This window comes from Mustela putorius, unplaced genomic scaffold, assembly GCF_011764305.1.
Source record: "Mustela putorius furo isolate JIRA1106 unplaced genomic scaffold, ASM1176430v1.1 tig00003854_pilon_pilon_pilon, whole genome shotgun sequence".
Classification (NCBI taxonomy): domain Eukaryota; kingdom Metazoa; phylum Chordata; class Mammalia; order Carnivora; family Mustelidae; genus Mustela; species Mustela putorius.
This window is the reverse complement of record NW_025422006.1, coordinates 2942571-2967927: the sequence shown is the minus strand read 5'-3', so window position 1 is coordinate 2967927 and position 25357 is coordinate 2942571. Positions and strand designations below refer to the sequence as shown.

At 40.0% G+C, this 25357-nt stretch overlaps 1 long non-coding RNA gene across 1 annotated transcript; it reads right to left on the bottom strand.

Annotated features, from left to right (window-relative positions):
• Positions 1 to 614: 614 nt before the first annotated feature.
• Positions 615 to 25148, bottom strand: LOC101675053. The gene is made up of 3 exons (XR_006601954.1): positions 25048 to 25148; positions 24829 to 24873; positions 615 to 1600 (listed from the first exon to the last, which is right to left on the bottom strand). It is a non-coding gene; the product is annotated as an uncharacterized LOC101675053 (long non-coding RNA).
• Positions 25149 to 25357: the final 209 nt, after the last annotated feature.

Here is a 25357-nt window from a genome sequence, read left to right as displayed (position 1 = left end):
CTTTTGCTTTAGGCATTTTATAAACAAGGAACATAGAGATAATAAATGACTTTCCCCAGGTCACATTATAGTAGATCTAAGATGCCTATCTAGGTTATCCCCATCCAGTCTTCTTTTTATTTAAAAAAAAAAAAAATGAGCTAAGCAGAGAAGACAGCAAGGAGCACTGGACTGAGAGCCCGGAACTCTAACGCCTACAGGAGTCAGGCAGGTCAAGACAGACGTCCACCAGAGCTGAGAGAGTGTTCGGAACTGCATCCCGCTGGAAAGTGCACGCCCATTTCACTCCAGCTCTGACTATTGTTGGTGGATGGGAATGAGGGTCCAGTATTTTTAGGCTGCCCTAATTTTTAAGAGAAATTTAAGCCTGGACGTTTGTACGAAATCACTCTGATTTTCAGACAGACCATGGCTGTAGGTGGAGCGTGGGCTGCTGATGCCAGTTTGCAGTCCTCAGTCTAGCTGGGTGGGGGAGCAGGAAGAAAGACGCAGTGTTGTCAGCTGACTTAGCTTGCAACTTGCACGGAATACATTTGGGTAGGACCTCGTAAATAATCTTAGCCAGAGCTATCCAACTTGGACTTTGATGGTTCCATGAAACTGAGACGCAGGGATCAGTTAATCTGTAACTGGCTTTATTGTTTCGAGATCAGTGTGTTCTATTAAAGCAAAGAAACAAACCCTGTGGGAGAATAAATATCTTCCTTCTCCCCCAGGAAGGCAGCGGGGCAAGGAACCCAAATGGCCACTGGGGGTGAATGTATAGATCACTGACTAGATTGTTCCCTGTCTAAACAAAATACAGTCCAAAGATACAGATACACTGTGGATGACCCTCGGTTTCATTCAGATTCCCACGGAGACACCGCAGTCACTTTCAGCATCCCAGACATCCTGGGAAAGTTTATCTTGATCTCATTCTGAGTTCCCTTTCCCCTAGAGTTTTTCACTGAAGAAACAGAAGGACATCACACACTGCTGCTAGAAGAAAGAAGGTGCCATCAAATCAGTATCTGCTTTAGCTTCCTTTCTTCTAGCTTTGGAGGGGCAGGACACATAGAAAAGCTTTCCAGATTGCTCCAGTTTGACCTCCCACACCTGACCCCTAACTGAGTACACACCCCAGCAATCACTGGGATCTTTTTTCCTATGCTGTTTATTTACTCAGTTAAATCACTAGCAACTCAGCCGCCTTCACGAGCGTTATTTTCTGGAGCATGTTGCTGACTTGAGATCCTAGAGTGTCTCTCACACTCACCAGTAATTTTTAAAAGGCATCGGAAGCCAGTAAGAGAGCTCTGCAACAACCTTCCCACACTGCCGGGTCAGGGCAAGAAGAGCCACTTCATTGCTGCCCAGGATAGTCCGCGTGTTTACATCTCTCTTGCAGTAATGAGGATAGGCCAACTACTGGGACAAATAACCCAAAGTTTTAATGCATTAACAGGATGAAAATTTGTTTCTGACTTCCTTGACAGGTCAGTTCAGGTTGGCGGGATGCAGGGCTGAACAGTTCCACTCCACGTAGTCAATCGGGGTCTCAGGTCCTTCCGTGATGTGGTCCCACCATCCTCTTAGCCCACGGGATGGCAATGCTTTTCTGCAAAGGGTCAGAGAGCAAATATTTTAGGCTTGGTTGGCCATATGGCCTCTGTCTCAACTATTCAACTCTACGGTAAAGCCCAGATCCTCGGTGGGCAATACGTCAATGAATGGGCCGAGCCATGTTGCTGTAGACCTCCATGTACAAAGCAGGCAACGGGTTGTCGTTTGCTGGTGTCACTCTAGGACTTTGTCCCTGTCTCACTCTGCATTCAGACAGTGAACAGGGAAAGAGAAAACTCCAGGAAAGAGGCACATATAAAATTAATGTCTATCCCCACAGAACTGTCATAAGGATTACATTACATAGTGGTTGCAAAATACTTCGCATAAAGGTCACTATTTAGGAGTTGTTTGATAAATGTCATCATTTTTAAAATCCGGAATAAAGTACCTTTGATATTTACAGGAGTAAGTGGCCATATTTAATTGAGGGGACACAAGAAAGGTTACAGTTGATTCTCAAAGGTAGGATAGGAATTTAACAAACAGAAGTGGGGAAGCAACATGAGCAAAGGTGTAACTGTTGGAAAGCAATGGAGGGTTCGTAAGTGCATACAGCTCAGTTAGCTGGAATGCAGGGTCATGAGGAGGAATGGTAAGACCTAAGTCTGGAGAGATAAGTAGGCTTTGAATATCAGATTGAAGATCAAACATTCCGTGGCAATAGGGAACCACTGAAAGTTGTCGGGGAGTACACACATAAGTCTTGTGTTCCAAAATTCTGTCTGTAAATTTGTTATTTGAAACACTATGTTTTCTAACGTAGTAAAGGCAATGTCCCTTTGCCTTCTCGGGATCTCCTGACCCTTGTCACAAGAGCCTCAGAAAGCATCCCCTCAAAGTCCTTTTTTGTTTTTTCCAAGATTGTATCTGAGAGAGAGAAATTGCGTGCACAAGTGGGGTTGGAATGGGCAGAGGGAGAGGGAGAAGCAGACTCCCCACTGAGCAGGGAGCCTGATGCGGGTGGATCCCAGGACCCTGGGATCATGACCTGAGCCAAAGGCAGACAACTTGCTTAACTGACTGAGCCACCCAGACGCCCCTAAAAAAGTCCTTTGATATTAGTTTTAAAGGATCCTGCATCTACCTAGAATTTAAAGACAGATTTGCCATGCTACTGAAAAGGTTCTTTTGTTTTTAAGTCTCAACAAAGAAGGCTGACACAATAGTTTGTAATGAAAATCTCCCTCAAGATTTTCTGTGGTTTGTAACTAACTCTCTTAAGGATATTCAGTGTAAATGTGAATACTTCAGAAAAAAAAAAAAAAAAAAAAAAAAAGCCCGTTTGAGACTCAAAACACTCATGCTGAATTTTGTTTCATTTTGTTTTTATTACAGAAAAAGCCTTAGGTATCCTGATATATTCTTTTCTTTTCTTTTTTCCAACAGAGAGAGACAGCAAGAGAGGGAACACAAGCAGGGGGGAGTGGTAGAGGCAGAAGCAGGCTTCCTGCTGAGCAGAAAGCCTGATGCCAGCTGGGCTGGATTCGGGGCTCGATCCCAGGACCCTGGGATCATGACCTGAGCCTAAGGCAGATGCTTAACAACTGAGCCACCCAGGTGCTCCTCTCCTGGTATATTCTTGAACTCAACAACGGTCCTTCTAGGAATTAAGGTATAAACATACATACAGCTATAAGAAGGCTCATCAAAGTTTTGTTTATAGTAACAAAAGCATGGAAATAACTATGGAGAAAAGTTTAATCTATATTATGGGAAACTACGCAAGGAAAATGTTATGGAAAAATATTAATTGTAATATATTAAGTTTAGAAGTTGGTTTCAAGTTCATATAAGCAGTATGATGTCATGTTACTAGGAAATATGATTAAAATTGTACGAGCATAATATCCACATTCTTCCTCCCTACACCTCTAGGGCAAATTCAGTCTTTGCTGCTCGGGTTCCCAGCACCGCTGCTGCCACGATACCCAAGCTACCTTTAGGGTCCCCATCAGCGACATCTTACCCTAAGCAAAGAGTTCTGTTTTTCTCAGATAGATTCTTTGACTTTCGTGATATAGAATCGAAAATAATGAAGAGAGATGAACTAAGGAGAAGGGGGACCATCTAAAAGGACAACCAAATCCACATCATAATGTACCACAATAAACAGAAAAATGTGCCTGGACCTGGGGAAGAGGAAGGGTTTTCCAGGGGATGTGGGACAGCGTGGGGTCTAAGGAAATGGGACAGAAGACACGGAGCTGTGAAAACTTATTACAGAAATGTATTTCAAGCCCTTCACGGTTTTGCAGAAGCAGCAATAAAGAATTTGAGTTTTGAGAATACAGATTCTGCTTGCCAGAGACCCAAAACTGCATGGGGGACTTGAATTTATGAGGATGATATTTATACGCACATCCACAGGGGAAATGACTGCAGGCATACCTGCCGAGATATTACTATGATTTGGATGAGGTGGTTTTATTCTTCCTACATATGTGTATTTCCCGAGTCTTCTAGCTCTGTGCATGGGTGTGCCATCTTTTTCATTTAATCCTCAAGTACTTCCATGAAGCAGTTCCCTGACAACACCTGGTTTACAGATGAGGAATCTGGGGCACAGCGAGAGGAACAGTCATGCTGCTAGTATCTGAGGCGTGAGGAATCTGACCCCTGAACCAGTGCCCTAAGCACTGACACTAACTACATGGTTTCTTGTTTTTGTTTATTTTATACATTTAGTTTCAAATGAAATATTTTCTTTTTTTTTTTTTTTTTTTAAGGATTTCATTTATTTGACAGAGAGATAGAGAGTACAAGCAGGCAGAGCGGCAGGCACAGAGAGAGGGAGAAGGAGGCTCGCCGCCGAGCGTGGAGTCCAATGCAGGGCTCGATCCCAAGACCCTGGGTGACTGAGCCACCCAGGTGCCCCTCAAATGAAATATTTTCATTCTGTAATTTACTGTAACAATGAAACTAAAATACTAAATGCTCAGGGACCTAGCACATCACCTTAATAAATCTTAACTTTTTGCCATATTTTCCTTTAAATAATGTTTAAAGAAAAGAATTATAGGTACAAGTATGTCTCTTTTATTTTAAGGATTTCTTTATTTGAGAGAGAGAGAGGACACGCGCAGGGCGGGTGGGACTGAGAGGGGCAGAGGAAGAGGGAGAATCTCAAGCAGACTCCCTGCTGAGCACAAAGCCCACTCCAGGCTGGATCTCACCCTGAGATCATGACCTGAGCCAAAACCAAGAGTCAGACACACCGAATGATTCCTTAATAATGAAGATTGTATTACTAAAAGCAACAAAAGGCTGGATAACAGACTGTATTTGTCCATGACCCAGAGTCCCCTTCCCCATAATCAGTAAGAGGAAGCTCTGAAAATATGAAGACGGATGCTTATTTTCCTAAGGAGGTGGCGGGGGCGGGTGGGGTGAGAAGGAGCCAAAGAGACAGTGAGATGGTGACCATGTAAAGTCTTTTTGACACTGACCCTGGTCCTATTTCGGAAGCAACGGCTTATCTGAAATTTGGTATTTATCATTTCAAGTTTTATGTAATCTTACTGTATATATAGATTTTTATTAAATATGTAGCCTTGTCTGGCCTGCTTTTAAGAATTATACACATGGGGTCATAATGCATCATCAAAATGTACACAATGGTCAAAGCCAGTCCCTTTCAAGTTCAATCTATCATCCCTTCCATACACTTTGATTTTTTTTGTCCTTTCATCTCTCTGTGTTGCATTCCGAGTAAGTTATTCAGTACTGCCTTCCAAGTCATTAAGTCTCTCTACAACTATGAAATGTTATATTGCAAGGACTTTCATTGTTTCTGTTTTCCAGGATTTCTATCTAACACATCCTTTTTCATATCAGATTTTGTTGCTTTTGTTCTGTAATTTATTTTTTCAGTGAATTTTATTACTTCCTCTTTCTCCTTAAATATCTTAAACATGCATAGTTCATAGTCTCTGTCAGGAAAATTAATACATTAAATAAATTCATAAATCAGTTTCATCCCTAATGAATTCAAGTCTTTCTTACTATTAGATTCCTTCATGTGTTTGTAGTAGTCATTAATTTCCAGGTTTGTTTTAAGACCTTATTTTTAAATAATCTCTACACCCAATATGGCACTTGAAACCACAACTCTGAGATCCAGAGTCACATGCTCAACCAATTGAACCAGCCAGGTGCCCCTGATGGTTTGTTTTAAACAGAAAAGATTGTCGTTTTTTTTTTTTAAGATTTTATTTATTTATTAGACAGAGATCATAAGTAGGCAGAGAGGCAGGCAAAGAGAGAGAGAGAGAGAGGAGGAGGAGGAGGAGGAAGTAGGCTCCCAGCTGAGCAGAGAGCCCAATGCGGGGCTCAATCCCAGGACCCTGAGATCATGACCTGAGCTGAAGGCAAGAGGCTTAACCCACTGAGCCACCCAGGCACCCCATGATTGTGTTTTCATTTTCCTTTTGTCCCTCTTTGCTGTCTGTCCCTCATTCCAGGAGTTTCGAAACTGCCTCCACCCAGTGTCTGAATCCAGAGCACTGCCTCGTAAGGACAAGTTCGAGAAGCAATGGGGATGACAACTGAGATGTTGCCGATTAAAATGAGTCAGCAGGAAGTTGGGTTTGGTTGCTGGCCAAACCTTGGAGCCCATGTCCTTCTTCCTCCCAAATCATGCATGTGCCAGGATGCACGGGGTCCAAGCATTTCTTAGTAGCAGTTTTTTCCCCACCCTTCTTTTATGAGATATCAAGCCCCATTCCAAGACCTGGCTTCAGGTTACAGGGATTGTGTCCAATCCTCCAACTCTCATGAGATATTTTCAAGTCCCTGTTACACAACAGAGCCAAGCTCCTACAGCTACTGCCACTTCCAGATCCAGCAAACCTGTAACTCCAGTCCTACTCACCACTTACCTTGTTTGTCCATTTCTGATACTCAGGGATATTTCTCTGGTGTTTTCAGCCCATTTACATTTTAGGACGAACCATATAAAATTTCTAAAATTTGATGATTTTACTCTATAAGAACTGTAATCACAGAAGTTCTGGTTTATTATTTTTACTTCTTGTTTTTTTATGTTTTATCGGATGTGTCAGCATTTTGGAGCAAAAAAGATATGTCAAAATATGAATTTATTTCTCCAGTTTGACCAGAATTCTCTTCTCTGCATTAGACAGAATTCCCACTCATGAGTTAGAAGTCAACTATCAGAAAAAGAAACAATGAAGGTGCAGGACTCAAGGTCAGAGCAAAGAATTAAAAAAAAAAAAAAAAAAAAAGGAAATGTCTGGGCACCTGGCTGGTTCAGTCAGTAGAGCACGTGGCTTTTTTTTTTTTTTTAAGATTTTATTTATTTATTTGAGAGAGAAAAAGAGTATATGCAGGAGAGGGAGAAGCAGACTTTCCACTAACCAGGGAGCCCATTGCAGGGCTCAGTCCAAGGACCTTGGGATCATGACCTGAGCTGAAGGCAGACGCTTAACCAACTGAGCCACTCTGGTGCCCCAAGCCTGTGACTTTTAATCTCAGGGGCATGAGTTCAAGTCCTAAATTGGGCGTGGAGCCTACTTTAAACTATATATATATGTTAAAAAAAAAAAAGTGCCATCCAGTAAGTACACTGAAATTGGGGGAGTCAATGTTGGAGAAGAAAATAACTGGGGTTGAAAAGGGGGATAAAATGGGATTAGAAGAATCAAGAGGACACTCTTAGAGAAAACACTTGTGAAACATATGTCTGGAGGCCCATTCAGGAAGTGAATGTGAGGTCCAGGAAAAGCAGTAGTATGCTTATATGTCAAGTGATTGCAAATAAAGTAGATGTGACCTAAACTCTGGATGGTCCTGCGAACTCCATCAGAAAGGTCATTGTTTTTCTCAAGGAAAGAGAACTAGCTTAGTGGGGCTGGGGTCAAAGAGGTAGACTCAGAGAAGACGAAATCATGTTACTCCCATTTGAGATAGATGTTACAATTCCACTGTGTTTGCCGCTGTCTAGTGTCTAGCTACAAAGTGGTTCTGTACAAAGCTTCCCCAAAATACAATCAAGGAGACTTGACTTCCCACAGCCAAGTGAGGCACTAGTGCTTCGCCAGACAGGACTCCTGGGAAGGATTAAGGGAAAGGACTATGTCCAAAAGAAGAGAAATCTTTGATCTGGTGGTTGTTCACTAGAGCAATGAGCCCGAGAAGTGATGGAAGCTGATTGTTTGAGATGCAATCTAGGTTTTTTTTTTTTTTTTTCATTCAGCTCAGGCTGCTATTTCATTTGAGCATCTCAAGCCTACAAAGGCTTTTCTGCAAAAGAATATACACCATTTAATTCACAAGAGCATTAAAATTACCATGCTTCACACACACAATAATAAAGACACCTAAGCAATGTTCCTTCATCTGAAGCGATAGGGAATCATATGCTAAGTTTTCCCCTAGCCTTTCCATTTCGGCTAGAATCGTGATCTTGGGGTGCCTGGATGGTTCAGTGGGTTAAGCCCCTGCCTTTGGCGCAAGTCATGATCTCAGGGTCCTGGGATCGAGCCCCACCTTGGGGGGGGGGGTCTCTGCTCAGCAGGGAGCCTACTTCTCCCCACCTCTGCCTGCCTCTCTGCCTACTTGTGATCTCTCTCTGTGTGTCTAATAAATAAATGAAATATTTTTTTAAAAAGAATCATGATCTTATTTGTCTTCCAGTTCACACACTTTTCTTGAATGTATAGGAATGATGAGCTCTGGGCTCTGGTCTGTCACATGTGAATCATTAAGCCGGATTCTTAGTAATTCCACTGTTTGGTGGTTTCATTTCCAGCAACTTCACGTTCAGCTGTAGGAAGCAAACTATCTGGCTGCTGCAAGTGTGGTATCCCCATTACCTTGCGGGTTATCGTGAAGACAGTAAGTCACTGCATCACTAGCAGTCCGGCTTCCTCTCCCTTCAGAGGACCACATTAGAAGAGCCAAAACCCCTGGTGTATATGGAACCAGTGACATCTGCTTTCCCTTCAGATATACCCTTTCACTCTAACTAGTCCCTGCTTCACTGCCTCTGCGGATTGTAAACTGTTCTTAGACTTGATTACACAATTGCTTCAAAGATTTTATGCTTGAATAAATTGTCTGAAGAGAAATGAGTAAAAAAATCTTCTCACAAGCTCAGTTTTAGCTCCTTCTTCCTTAGGATGCCAAAACATCTTATAAGAAACATGAAGTTAAAAAAAAAATAGGTAAGGCTACTGTATATTTTTAATCATATGAAAACCATCCCATTGCCTTGGAATTACACCCCAAATATTTTATGTCATACATGCTAGTTGGTCACATTTCATTATTCCATTCATGATGCACCAACTTTGGGGACTATCAGAAAAGAGAAATCCAGGCATAGCACTGCTGTATAGAAAAAGGAGAAGGGGAAGAGAATTTGTTTCTTGGTCTCTCTGGATCTCAGTTTACTCATCTTTTTAAGAACACAGTACTTAGCTCATAGGGATCATTTTAAAAACGAAATCTTTGAAAACTGTACAGTAATAGAGCATTTTTATCATTATGTTAATGATAAAAGAAACATAGCATGATGGATCAAGAAGGGACCTTGCAAATTAACTAGTCTCGACTTTAGAAATGAAGAAACTGAGCACCAAAAAGACCAAATAACTTCCAGATAGGTGCACATCGTGCCAGGGGCAACTTAAACTCTGGATGCAGGTACCTGAATCCTTTTGCAGATATTCTCTTCAATACAAGGGCCACACAGATAAAAATAGAGAGAGGGGAGCCAGGTGCCAGTGAGGAATCAGTGGAAAGCACTGAGGAAATGCACAGGACCATCCCAGGATGACAGCTATTCTTTCTTTCCAGGCAATTTTTACCATATCAGAGGACAGACGGGGATTGCCAGATCTCATTTTTTTCTAGACAGACCAGAAATCTAGATTTTTTTAGATGTAAAGACTCCCAATTTTTAAATCTACAAGAAGCAAAATCAAAAATAAACAAGTGGAACTACATCAAACTCAAATGCTTCTGCACAGCAAAGGAAACCATCAACAACATGAAAATCTTAAAAGTTTTAAGTTTTTTATAGTAATAAAAATGATGTTGTACAGGACAAACAACACATCTGAGGGTAAAAATTGGCCTATGGTTTACCTACGTGTGACCTCTGGTCTACAGGGGAATGTCCAGGTTCTTTCTCATGGTAGCAAGGGCCCTGCATGATCTGTCCCCTGCTTCCCTCTTCAGATCACTCTCCTACATGTCCTTGCCTTGCACTTAGGTTCCACTCCAGTAAACAGCTTATTTACTGCAACAAACACGCCTCCTGACTCTTGCAAACATGCCCACTGATTGTCACTGTAACTCCCCTGCCCCTTGCCCCTTGTGCCTTATGCGTGTAATGCACCTCCATCCCCTAACTCTATATTTCTTTTATGATGGCTCAGCTTTTATTTCCCCCAGAAAATTATCCCTGGGCTGTCTCCCCCCAATGCCACCACCACTCAACATGTTCCTCCATTATGCTCTCACAGTATCTTGCACATCTGATTGGGGACTATCTGATTGCATTTACCTCAGAGTACTGTCAGTACTTGTTTCAAGTCTGTCATTCCAACCAGAATCTCAACAAATGTTGAACTGAAACTAGACTCTTCATTCTTACTCAAATGTGACCATCCATCTGCCTTCCTGAACCTTACTCTGCTTCTATCCTGGTCTTTGATTCCAAGTACTACTGATCTACTGGAAGAGATGTGGAAATCTTCTCAACAATGGGTGACCTCATGGAGGACACTCTCCTTAGGAACTGAAGTGACTCTACCTCTCCCTTGGATGGGACGTTATGGGAAGCAGTCAACCTCCTGAACACAGCCCTCTGTTCAGCACCTGAGACAAGACTATCCCATGTCTTGGTCCTTCTTTATTTGTCTCTCTCTTGTGTTATTTTGTACTGTTTGTTTCTGTCCTATTTGTGCACCAAAGGAGCTAAACTTTCCCTGACTGGTACTGGCCAATAAGCTACTAAATCTCCTTAGAGCTCCTACCCGATTCAGCCCACTTGGGATCTTGTACAGAACAACAATCCTTCACTGTGGGCTAAATGGAGAGGAGACGTGAAGGGTGAAGTTGGCTCTACCTGAACTGTATGTACAGACGGCAGAAGACTGACTGACCGACGGAGTATCATGGTGCTGTTAATTGAAGAAGAGTAAATGAATGCCCGAGAGACAAAAGCACAGATGAGCATTGTACTACATCTCTACGTGCTAGTCCAAGACTTCTTCCACAGCTTCCTTCCACTCCAGTCTGGGTGGCTACTAGAGCTCATGCCATTGGAATCTTTATGTTTAACCAGAATAAATTCTAATTGGGGTTATCTATTGTAATAAAACCTTGAAATACAGTTATAAAGATTTCACTTTAACTTGGCAGAACCGTGGACAGCGCCCAAGTTTAGGCCATAAATTCTTACCCTAGGAAGCAGGAAGAAATCTTCGCAACAACACATTAAAGTTCTTTAATTCTACAGATGAGAAAACCAAGGCCCTGAAAGGTTATATAATGACTTGTCTAATATTATACAGAGATGAAGGTCAAAGTCAAGATTTAGAATCCGAGTTCAGGTCCCTTTGCCTTACACCCTGTTGTTTCCCAAAACATTAGGACAATATGTGGGAAATGGCAAAGGGACAGATCCAGGGAACTATGGGGGGGGGGAGACCTCTTATTTCTCATTTTTCAGCATAAATCTCTTCTTGCTTCTGTTTGGGGGAACTACAACTCTGCTATTGTAGGGAATATATCCCGCTCTCCTCTGGTAAGTGGGGTTGATGTGATCCAGACTGGGCCAATCTAGGGTCTCTCTCCCACGATTTCAATATGAGTAGGGTTATTTTCAAAAAGGACATATAGTTGGTGATGCACTTCCTTGATGGCATCCTGATGTGAATCTTTCAAATTTGAAGAAACTTGATTTCATATAACCTAGAACCATGAATGTATAAATATATATATGTATTTTTTTTAATTCTCCCAAATATTTGTTCTACCTCTTCCTTATTCTTATAGCATTCACCTCTCTAAAACTATCAGGAATTAAGGAGCATGTAGTATTTTTCCATTTTATCAGGTGATTCATACCTTTTCCAGCCTGCTGGACAGACAGTACAAAGTGGAATTTAGCTCTGAGATAATAATCAATTTCTCATTCTAAAATAGAAATATAAAAAAGTCTATGCATGATGACCTTTAAACCTGCTTTTGGGACATATTCTAAAGTTATTATTCTTTCACATGGATGAGTCTATAAATTGCTGAGTTTGGATTGATTCATATTTCATTCGTAGCTTGCGTGAGATTGCCTTCCATCTTATAGTCCTCGGTGACCCTGAGTTCATTTAAAATGTGTCACCACACTCTCCGGAGACACCTAGATAGCAAGGTCCACAATTTATTGATGGAAAGATTGCTAATAGAGTTTACACAGCTGTATATAACCTCAGAGAACAGGGTGAGAATGAAAGGACCAGGGGAAAAGGAAAAGCTATGCATCTTGTGTAGTAAAAAGAGCCTGAGTTGAAAGTGAAACAGCTTTGTAATTTTGAGGTTCTAGATCTAGCTTTGTCACTAACCAAGTTATCTTGAGTCAATCATATCATTTCTCTAGATGGATGAAGTCACCTCTAACATTCCTCCAATGTAACAACACAGGACTTCTCCAGTCATTAATGCAGTTCATAATTCTGTTCTTAATTTCGCCATGAATTGATCAATAATGGGACATTCAATGATGATGGGTTGTTTCTTTCCAGATCCTGAAAATAAATGTTCATATAATAAATTGATGGCACCCTCTGGAAGGAGGAAAACGGGTATGTAGCAAGTTTAGCAGGATCTCATCATCTCTGACACCTTCTGGGGCCTTGTTTCAAACGGATTTGGGCATATATACCTTTGGGTCCTGTAATTACATAAGGGCTTTAAACTGCAGAAACACCTGGTATGACGCTATATTGAAAATCCAAGACCTGATTTCCAGCCCTGCTTATCATTCCTTCTGTATATATGACTTCAGTGCATTCATTAGGACCCTGGTAGATGCAGAAACCCAACTCAAGGCCACTTACACGCAAAGGTCCATGGACTCCATGGAAAGATTGAACTACCAAGCGGCAGGGGATCAGAAATGCACTTCAGCATCTGGACCAATCAGGAAATCAAGTTCAACCAGGACTCACCCTTCACCTGGTCTCTGCTCCGCCCCGCCGCCCACTGCCCCAGCATGCTGGCTTTGTTCTCCTCTATTTTATGCTCGCTTTCTCTCCTTGCTGGGAAACACAGTCTCCCACAGCTCTAGACGTATGCTTATTTATTCACTCAATCAGCTATTGCTTTAGAGTCTGACTGCATTGCATGACAGGCCCTATTTTGGCACTAGGGGCATGGTAATAGCAAGGAAAGTATCTGCCCTCAGGAATCTTATATTCTAGTAGAATGGGAAAAGTTGCCCACTAAACAAATGTACAAATGATATACCAGTAGTCATAACTGCTGTGGAGAAAAATAACCAGCACAAGGGCTTAGAGAGTGTCAAGGGGTGGTGACGGTGGTGCAGCTCTGTTATATTGTAAACGTGGCCAGGGAAAGTCTCCTAATGTTTGGTATTATTTGAACAAAGGAGTCAGGGAGAAAGTAATAAGACTATTCGGTGGAACAGAAAACACAAAGACTCAGAACTGAGAACGTGCTCTTGACATGCTCAAAAATAAACAAGAGGACCAGTGTGCTAGAGCAGATGCGGGGAAAGGAACAGCACTGAAATGAAAGATCAGGAAGGTAGCAATGGCCAGACCACATGGATCCAAGATTACTGTAAGGATTTGGGCTTTTACTCTGGGAAGGAAAGTCACTGGAAAATACTGAGCTGAGAAGTGACAGGATTTGATGCATGTTTTCGTAGAAGCACTCTGGCTACTGTGTGCAGATTAAAGGGTAGGACAGCAAAGTAGAGGAGGGGAGACATTTCAATAAACTAGGTCAGAGAATAAGTGGTTAGGTAAAAAGTTATATGGTAGAGTTGTTGAGAAGTAGTCATATACCGAATATATTTTGAAGGCAGTCAGCATGATATGCTGAGATATTGGATTTGGAGGTTAAAAAAAAAAAAAAGGAGAGAAACCAAGATAGCTCAAAGTGGAGAATAAAAGACATCTGACCTTAGAAAGTCCACAAGTGACCTTGACAAGGCCTATTTTTAGTGGAATGGTAGAGAGACATGTTCTAAAACCTTGTGTCCTTGAAAAGGTGCTAAAGCCTCAGTTCCAGTGTGTGAAGTCCTAGAGATACTCCATGATTAACGTGTTCAGGTAAAGTACACGTTTTTGGACAAATAAACTCCAACCATGGGAAAAGGGAATTTCACGGATCAGTGGAGGGTCAGTCAACAGAGGCGGATCTCAGGCTGTTACGTAAGAACATGGGCGCTCTGAGATGTGTGGGTGCACGGAGAAAAGGGGCAGGAAGGAGCAGGAGGAGACAAGATCACCACGGCTATCACCACGGGTATCACCACGGATCTCCCAAACACAGGGTCTGCCACTGAATCCTCTGCCATTTAATCCAGTTATAAAGGAGCAGTGGAAGTCCCAGTTTCACAGAACTGGTGTTAAAACCAAATCCGAGAACTCTGCATGTACTGGAAACTTGATGGGCGACCATTATTTTGCCAAAGTGGAAGTACACACCTACATGGCATTTCTCCAGGCCACACTCCCTTGCCACATCAGCCCCATGAAGAAGCTGCAAGCACATGTATATTTAAAACAAGCCGATATGCTGGCTATAAAAACACAATTCTTTTCCCCAAGTTTAAACACGGAGAGCTCTTAGGAAAATGTACTCTTAATATCTCACAAAACAGAAAGAAAAAAAAAAACCATCCCAAGAGGAGTTCAAAGGAGGAGCATAATAAAAGTAAGAAATTGAGCACCTGGGTGGCTCAGTTGTTGGGCATCTGCGTTTGGCACAGGTCATGTTCCCAGGAGAGCAGGGAGTCTGCTTCTCCTGCCCCTCCTCCCACACATGCTCTCAATCTCCCTCTTTCTCTTAAATAAATTAAAAAAATAAAATAAAATCTTCTTTTAAAAATAAAAAATAGTTAGCAAGAAGGAAAGAGGCAAATAAATTTTCTTTTCTCCCCCTCCTTCCCTCTCTCTCCTAATCTGCAGACAGCACGGATTCATCCTTGTTCTTTCTTCTAGTTCTGACAAGACATTTCAAATCTGAAGTGTTTTAAAAATAAAAGAGATCTTGAAGAGGCCTTAACCCCAAATGAGCCTAATTACTCCACGGCTGTATGTTTGGGGCTTAAGGAGTCTTGTTAATTCTTTGATATGAAATGAACCCTATTCGAAGAAAGATGTGAGGACTGTTTTTCCTATCCTCAGAGAATGAAGAATTTTTAAGAAGTGCTAAGACCTGTCAGACTCCTTCTCTGGGAGTTGTAGATGTCCTAACTTATTTTATCAAATCAGAAATTTTCTTACAAGGCTCAGTACATGAATATGTGACTCTTTTTCTGTGATATCCACATCTTCTAAAATGAACCACAAAAATCAAGATAAAAGACAGTGAAGTTCTGAAACCTCAGAAATTAGTTGAGTGAGTTTCCTACTGCATTTCATCTTCTTTTGTGTTTACTTTATAATCATGCTTACATATATGTCATCCATATATACTTCAGAGGGATGATTAAATTCCCTGGATGTTTCTCTTTTTAATATAAAACATCTATAATTCTTACATAGGGGATGCATTTTCCACTTGTAACAGTTAAAGAACTAATCTTACATAACCTTTAAGACAAAGGAGAATGAAGAATTAGTATTGTTAAAATGTCTGTTCTACCCAAAGCCACCTATAGATTCAGTGCAATGCCTATCAGATTCCAGTGGCAAATTTTTTACAGAACTAAAACAAACAAACAAACCCCCCCCCCAAATCCTAAAGTTGATGTGAAACCACAAGACTCTGAATAGTGAAAATGATCTTGAGAAGAACAAGCTGGAGGTATCACCCTTCCTGATATCAAACTATGTTACAAAACCATAGTAATAAAAACTGTATGGCATTGGCAGAAAACACACACACAGATCAGTGAAGCAGAACTGTGAACCCAAAAATAAGCCCACATATATATAACTATCCAATATTTGACATAATAGCCAAGAACACTGAATAGAGAAAAGACAGTTTCTTCAATAAATGGTGTTGAGAAGACTATATATTTACATGCAAAAAAAAAATGGAAGTGGAGCCTACATTATGCTACTCACAGAAATTAACTTGAAATATACTGAAGACTTAAATGTAAGACCTGAAACTGTAGAACTCCTATAAGATTTTTAAACATAGGGGGAAACTCCAACATTGGTCTTGGCAATGATTTTATGGATGTGACAAGCACAACTACAAAAGCAGAACTAAACAAGTGGGGGGTGCCTGGGTGACTCCGTCAGTAAGCGTCTGCCTTCAGCTCAGATCGTGATCCCAGGGTTCTGGGCTCAAGCCCCACATCAGGCTCCCTGCTCCATGGGAAGCCTGCTTCTCCCTCTCCCACTCCCCCTGCTTGTGTTCCCTCTCTGTCAAACAATAAATAAAATCTTAAAAAAATAAAATAAAATAAGCAATTGGGACACAAGAAACCAAAAGAAACAACCAACAAAATGAAAAAGCAACCTACAGAATGGGAGAAAATAATAAAAATCATGTATGTGATAAGATTAACATACAAAACATGTAAGAAACTCACACAAGTAGGCCTTCTCCAACCCAACCAGTCTCGGCAGGAGTTTTCCTTGAAGCTGTAGGTCCCCTCCTACAACTGACTATGCAGACCTTGTGGGCACTATGTGCCCCACCCCATGTCCTCCTGTGGACCCCAACCGTTCAACCAGCCCTTGGCCAGAGGCCATCCAAAGTGGTATCATGAGCCTTGCAGTGTGCAACCAGCCCCAACAGTGATTCCTGCCGACGTGGTTCCAGACAGAGGGAGAGGGGAAGATAACAACATACACTACTTTGACTGTGTCTCCACCAGCAAGCTGGGGTCATATATCTGGTCTGACAGCAGGTCCCACCCACTAAAGAAAGCTTCTTAGGAGACCAAATGAGGACAGCACCCTGAAGTTTGGTGCTACAGAGCTCTGGCAAACACCTGGTCTGACTCAAGTTCTACCTCTTGACCACTAACGACACAGGGACCAAACCCTGCCCCCAACAGGCCAAGAGAGGCATTGCAGATGACTTGACTGAAGGAAAAAGCAGCTCAGTCACAACAGTACGGCACACACAACACACATACACAACATTTCTGAAGGGCCAGGTTCTGGTGAGCAGGAGACACTGTTCTGCAGGACACTTCAGGACCTCTTCTGCCTAAGGACACAACTTTCTTTTCTTTTTTTTTAATTAAAAAAAAAATGTCTTTCCACCACACTCCCCAGTGAGCACAACTTCCGACAGCAGAAGATAGAGCTAACTTTCCTAACAAATAGAAATAAACACAGAGAGTTACAAAAAATGAGGAGACAGAGGACTACATCACAAAAGAAAGAGCAGGACAAATCACAGCAAGAGACCTAAACAACACAGAGATAAGTAATATGCCTGATAGAGAATTTAAAGAACTAGTCATAAAGACACTCACTGAACTCGAGAAAAGAGTGGAGGACCTCAGTGAGACCCTCAACAAAGAGACAGATAACATAAAACAGAACTAGAGATGAAGAAATCAATAACTGAAATTAAAAATACACCAGAGAAAAGAAAGAGGAGACGAGAGGAGGCAGAAGAATGGATTAGCAACATGGAGGAGAGAGGAATGGAAACCAATCAAGCTGAACAGGAGAGAGAAAAGGAGTAATAAAAAAAGGAAACAACATTAAGGGAACTCAGAGACACCATCAAGCATAATAACATTTATATTATAAAGATCTTGGAAGGAGAAGAGAGTGAAAGGGGACAGAAAATTTATTTGAATAAATAATAGCTGAAAACTTCCTGCATCTGGGGAAGGAAGTAGAAATAGAAAAAAATAGAGAGAACAGAAGCAGATAGGTGGTTGCCAGGAGTGGCGGGGTAAGGGAAGTAGGGGAAGATGGCCAAAGGGTATAGACTTCCAGTTTTAAGTGAACAAGTTCTGGGGATGGAATATACAGCAAGATGATGGGGGTTAACAATGGGATACTGTATATTTGAAAGTTGCTCAGAGAGTAGATCCTAAAAGGTCTCACCACAGATACAAAAATTGAAACCCTGTAATATAATGGATACGTTAACTACTCTTATTATGGTAATCATTTGGCATATGTACATACACCAAATCATTATGCTATACACCTTAAACTTAAACAATGTGATATGTCAACCACATCTCAAATAAGGCCGGGGGAAAAAGGGTAAAATGATTTCAAATTGGTATTGAAATTAGTACAGATAATTTTATCCTTTTGATTTATGGAATAGATTACTCTTTGAAATACCTCTCTACTCTTTCCCCACCTCTCGCTCAAATCTTAGCGGTGAATGTGGTAGGAATTATTAGTGTTTGAATTCTCTGCTACTCCTTCTTCCAGTCCCCTCCCTCTGGAAGGTTCACCGTCCCTGACTCATTGAAGTCAGGTTTGGTCACGTAACTTAATTAAGCCATTGAAATATCAGGGAGAGTAATGTGTCCATCTTTGAGCACAGCGGAACCACCATATGGCCTCCATTTTCTCTTTTCCTGTCAAGACCATCAGTGTCACAGTTAGGGCTACTCTCTCAGCATGGGTTCTAAAATTAATAAACTAGAGCCAAGCTGACCCCACTCATGACAGACAAACAACATGAACAAGAAATAAATGTCCACCGGTATAAAGTTCTGAGATTCCAGAGATTGTTTGTTACTGCAGCATAACTGAAACTGACAGAAAGTACTTTAAACACTATTTTATATATTATGTTTATATAATATAAATAGAATAATTGTTTAAGAATTATATAAGAAGACCGCAAAATTTTCTGGGCTCCTAATTTTCTGGTTGAGTTCAAAAGAAAATAGCAACAAGGCAATTCCAAGAGCGTTGGAAAATTCATGTTACAAACCAATAATTCTCAGATTATTTTTGTCTATGAACCACACTAACAGATATCATTTATTTTAGATCAATAAAAGGACTTCCCAGGACTAGAGGGGTCTTGTCATTTTACAAAAGGAACTCTCAGAGAATACCTATTGGACCAGTCTACCCAAACAGAGTCTCTGAACTTCTTCTCACTACTCTTCAATGTGATAAGCCGGTATTAGGAATAAGTATTGAGAAGTTCTTAGAGGAACATGACATTGCCGGAACATCCAAGCTCAAGGCTGGTCAAATTGCCTTTTTGAGCGAGGTAACAGGCCAGTGTGTGTGTTGTCAGACTAGTGTGGTGAGTCACATGTGGCATGAGCTGCACACTAGGATTGGTCTGCCAGAGATCAGAGATAAATAGATAGATAGGTAATTGATTATATCCTGGTCTTTCACCACAGATTGTTTGAAAATCACTGACCTAGAACGTACTTGAAAATCATCACATCAAGTGATAGGACACTTAATAAAGGACCTGAAAAACACAGGAATGTTATATATAAAATTGAACTGTTCTCTTGGGGAAATCCACATCCACACTAACAGTCTTCCTAACATTTTCTGTCCCACTGGAGATTTACAAAGGCAGATGGAAGTAATAACTTTTCTTAATTACCCATTGCATGTGGAGCACTATACGTACAGTTCTCAGGTTACCAAATATGTGTCACCAAACACAGAAGACATCCTCCCTTAAGAGCAATTTTACTCATGGTGGGGGAAATCATACTTAGCCTTTAAAGGTTGACTTAATCTAAGAAGTATCTGAACCATACAATATCTAACTAATCTGACTTCTGGGTTTCTTTTTTTTCTTTTAATTAATTAATTTTTTTTTCAGCATAACAGTATTCATTATTTTTGCACCACACCCAGTGCTCCATGCAATCCGTGCCCTCTCTAATACCTACCACCCGGTTTCTAAAACAGAACTAAAGTGACAGAATAAGGAGAAGAATGAGAGAAAAATGTTAAACTATGCTGAACTTTTCTTTGAGATGCTCTGGTCTTCCTTTCCCTCCCTCCCCCTCTGCACACCTTCCCAGCCAACCCTATTTCCTTTTATGCTCCCCCAGTCCCCCAAAATAAACCACTCATCAAAACTATTTCATTCCCTCCCCTTCATTATAGGTAACCTCAGGTATTTAGGAAATAAACTGATTGGATTAATTTATACTCAAGTGTGGATGACTAATGACCTCTTAATCCTTCTGGAGGCATCTGTCTTTTTAACTTATCTTAACTCAGATAAATATACTTATTTTCCTTATTTTTAATTCAAACTTTAGAGGGAAAGTACAAGAAAATGAAAAAGAAATGCTTGGAAAAATAAGTAAAATTATACTTGGTCAAGAAGCAAGAGACTTCTGTCTGAGTCACTTCCTCCCAAAAACTTCCTGATTTTCACCCCTTTTTCGACTTATTTTACATAAAAATTTTCAAGTTTTTTTTTTTTTCATAGTGACCCTCAACACTAAGAACAGAGGTAGTCATTGGTAGAATGGAATCATTTGTACATGAGGTATAAGTCAGGGACAGTTTGCATGAATGAGATCTGAGGGAGGAAATATACAAATAATTGGAAGAGAAAATATTTGAAACACCATAGATATTGAAAGTGGAAAGATACCTTACCAATGATCTAACCTAGTGTATTCCTAGGTGTGGGACATGAAATGCCTGTAGGTGGTAGGCTTGCAAATCATTAAAATGAAATGGAATCACATAGTAAATAAATCACTGATTTTTCAACTATTTTTCACGTTTTTTATTATTATAAGGATAACAACTCAGTTGAGATAGGCTTTAACAGCCTTCTCACTATTGCTTATTTTAATAAGAAGAGGAGGCCTAGGGCTCAGAGTCTTTAATAGACAATGGTCTCTTTGTAGCATTCACTAAAATTGTTTTGTTTTCATTATTTTTTATTTTTATCAAGATCTTGGAAAAGTGTTGATTTTCAATTTGTAATAATGTTATTAAGTTTCTTTTAAAACGCATTCATTTAGGAAAAAGAAAATGAGTTCAAAGAAAATCTTAGGTAAATAGTTTAAGTGGTACATACATGTGGAGATGAATTATGAAGGCAGTATGTAGAAGACTGAAGCTGGGAAAACTTCATACTAATGAACTTCATACTTAAATTTAAGACTGATGAGAGAGATATGCATACAGGTGGGGGGAGAAAACTCCACCAGAAATGGTTTCAAGATAACACACAAACCTGAGGCTTGAAGGTAGTGTAGGTAGGTAATTCTCTGAACAGACCAATTTGCACAAATTATAAAGGAACGTGGCCTTTATAACAAGGTTAGAGTTTACAAGCTTCAGTAACACATGTCTTAGGAATCTCTATTTATATCTGTACACTCAATCTACAACATTACCAAAATCAGGGCATTTTTCCACTCCTTCCTCCTATGAGACAATCCTTGGGAATTTCCCACCATTTATAGATCTCTCAGTACATATTCTCATTTGTGACCAGAAAGAGGGTAATCCTATAAAAATTACACACGAAATTTACATATAGCACTGTATACATTTTTAGTCTAAATAATGATAATGAACGATAATTCAGCATGATCTGTATTAATTCAGATGTCATCAGTAACTATGGGTATACAGTTCAGCATTTCCTCTGGGTTAGTAAGTGAAATTTTAACCATTAATGTGAAATAGCTTTGGCTGAGCTCAACAAATGTTTATTGAACATCAAAATATATTCCAGGAACTGTGCTATGTGTTGAGGAATCATGATCAAAAAGAGATTCAGTCTCCGCCTTCAAGGCATCCACAATTATACAAATTAAATATGAGCCCTACTATATTTGGGCTCAGTTCATTTGTCACAGTTCATTTAAACAGCTTTACTTGGAATTACTTAATGCTTACAGAAATATTTTGATGTAATATATTATTGCTATCTCCATTTTATAGTCAAGAAAACTTACACTTACTCAAGTTAACTTGCCCAAGGTCATTATTAGCAATATTAGTAACAGAGAAAAGTCTTCAACCTAGGAATCTGCCTCCAAATTAGTGCTTTTCCTGCAATACCAGCCACCCAGAATTATTCCTCTCAGATTTCTGCTTCTGGCTGTAATGAAGTAACATGTGCTCTTGCAGAGAACTACTTAAAAAGCCAGAAAAAATACAAAAATGAAATCTATTTGAAGGCATTCAGTCTATTTGACATCATTAGAAAATTGCCTTAGCAGGCACAATTTTAAGAGTACGAGATGACAGAGGTGAGGGAACCTCAAAAATGAGACCTACCCAATAGGAAAACAATGTGGAAAATAAATGAACCCAAAAGTTGGATTGACGGGAGGTGGGGGGAGATGTTAAAATTCACAAGCTCCAACCCAGACTGATCCAGAAAAATATGAAGAGAAGACAAATGACCAGTATCAGGAATGAAAAAGAGGATATCACCACAGGCCCCAAAGATTTTAAGGATATAAAGGTATATTATGAACAACTTTACACCAATTAATTTGACAACTGAGATGAGATGGGCACATTCATTGAAAAACACAAATTATAAAATTGACACAAGAAGAAATAGAAAACTTGAACAACCCACTACCAATCAAAGAAACTTAATTCATAGTTAACTACTTCCAAAAAGAAACTCCAGGCCCAGAATACTTCATTTGTGAATTCCATCTGACATATATGGAAGAAATAGTACCAAACCTAAACCTACACACAATTTTCCAGAAAATAGTCAAGGGAGAAACACTAAATCATTTTATAAAGTCAGTATTATTCTGATTCCAAAACCAGATAAAGACATTAAAACTAAACAGAACTAGTTGCATGGTTGACTCAGTCATTGAGCATCTGCCTTTAGCTCAGGCCATGATCCCAGGGTCCTGGGATCCAGCCCTATATCAGGTTCTCTGCTCAGTGTGGGGTCTGCCTCTCCCTCTCCCACTCCCTCTGCTTGTGTTCCCTCTCTTGCTATGTCTCTCTCTGTAAAATAAATAAATAAAATCTTAAAAAAAAAACCAGAATTACAGAACATTATCTCTTATAACATAGACGTAAAACAACAAAATATTAGCAAGTTTAATCAAATAATATATATCTAGCATATTGGGATATATATATATAGGATATATAATATATATCCAATAAACATAATGCATCATGATCATGGGATTTATCCTGGAGATGCAGATTGGTATATCATTCAGGTCTCAGTCAGTAGAAAGAAATCATACTGTAACTAAAACAGAAAGTTCGATATGAAGAACTACTGATTCCAGGGGCACCTGGGTGACTCAGTCAGTTAAGTAACCAACTCTTGGTTATGACTCAGGTCAGGATCTCAGGGTTGTGAGAACGAGCCCTGCATCACACTTAGCATGGAGTCTGCTCGAGATTTTCTGACTCCCCCCCTCCCTCTGCACCCCCACCCTGCTCATGCATTCTCTCTTTCTCTCAAATAAATAAATAAAACCTAAAAACAAAACAACAACAACAAAAACTACTGACTCTAACAGAGGAGTAACTATAAATATACTAGCCCTGAGGAAAGTACCCAAGGATTGACAAACGTAGAAGAGAGCCCTCATCTCAAAGCTGGGATGCACACCTCATTGGAAAAGATGTGGTTATAGTCCACTGGATGGTGAACAAGTTCCCTGGCTTGCCCAAGGACTCACTTGTCCATAGTTACTAGATAAGAAAGAAATGCCCTTCCCAGGTTTCGGTGGATTAAAGCTGGTGTGTGGGCATGAAGAAAAAGTCAGGCACCAGGAGCCCAGTCAGAAGAGTAGCACAAGGTCTGGGGCATGAAGTGTTCACACTGGGCCAGAGGAGGGAATGAGATAAGTACAAATGCATTCTTCAGAACTGTGAGTGAGATTAAGATATCTCCAGATAAAGAAAAAGAGAACTGATTGTCATAAAACCAACATTACAAGAACTACTAAAGGGAATTCTCCAAGAAAAAGAAAAATGAGGGGCACCTGGGTGGTTCAGTGGGTTAAGCCTCTGCCTTAAGCTCAGGTCATGATCCCAGAGTCCTGGGATTGAGCCCCGTATCAGGCTTCTGCTCAGCAGGGAGCCTGCTTCGCCCTCTCTCTCTTCCTACTTGTGATCTCTGTCTGTCAAATAAATAAATAAATAATCTTCAAGAAAAAGAAAAGAAAGAAAAATGATCCCAAACTGAAACACAGAATTTAGGAAGGAATTAGGAGCACCAGAGAAGGTAAATATATAAGTAAACCTAAATGAATGTGGACTACATGAAGAAAACACCAATATTACTACTAATTCTGTCTTGTGGAATTTTATATTTGTGTAAAATTAAAATGCACGACAACATAAACATCAAAGGTAGAGCTCATACGTTCCAAGGCCCTGTCACTATGTAGAAGTACCAATTTGTATTAGACACTAATAATTTGAGAATGAATATAGTAATAATCTCCAGAAATAAAGAATGTACAACCAACAAGTTGATTAGAATGATAAAAAAAACCATTTAAGCCAAAAAGAAGCAAGTAAGGAAAGGAAAAAAGGAGCATAAAACAGGTGATACAAATATTAAGTTGGTAGAATTCAAAATATATTAGTAACTGAATTAAGCACAAATAAATACTCAATGTAAGAGCTAAGATTTTCAGACTGGAAATAAAATCAAAGCCAACTGTTTCCTACTTTTAAAACACACGCCTTAAATAATAAGGACATAGAAGTTTTAAAAATTAGGAAAATTATATATCATGAAGACACTTATTAAAATAAAGCTATTAAAAAGGAGACCAGTATTGCAAGACTTTTAAATATAAGCCATTACTAAAGATTAAGAGCAATATTTTATAAAAGAAAAATGTTCTCTTCACCTTTCTGTAAGAGTCTGTAAGGCTGAGCATATTTAAGGACGTTCTAGCCTGGCATCTAAAAATTTCTCAATCCTTGCATACTCCTTTTAACAATGCTAAACTTGTCAACTATCCAGAATTATTCCTAAATCTGTGCAGCCAGTTTTTCTGTGAGCTTCTTTAAAATCATGCCTTACATAAAGTTGACTTCTAACAGATTGAACAAGTCTGAATCTAAATAAGAAACTCACCAGTCTCAGATGACAGGTGGACACAGCACGGTCTCTCGCCGGAGGCTGTGGAAAGTAAGTTGTAGACTCAGGTCACTGAGCAGCAACTCCACCACCCCCTCATCAGCTTCCCGGAGATCAGCCCAAAGCCAAGCTCTACAAAGGATCACAGCAGCCCCTCCACAGTACTGATCTGCCCAGCGACCACAGATCTATCAGCTCTCACAAGCCCTGGTATACCTCAACATTCCACATGGACCCCAACCATCCCTGGACAGTCTGCATTGGCCTGTGACATCAGTTATGGTGGAAAGGATCTGTACATAAAGTATGCTTCCTTCCAAAAAAAAAAAAAAAGTATAGAAAATTACATATCATGAAAACACTAATTAAAATAAAGGTCGCATAACTAAACTAGTATTAGAAAAGAAGATAACTTTTAGGTAGTAAGCACTACTAAGGATTAAGAGGGATATTTCATAAGTCTCAATACACCATGAAATCATCTATTCTAAAGCTGTGTGTATCAAATAATACAACTTGAATACAC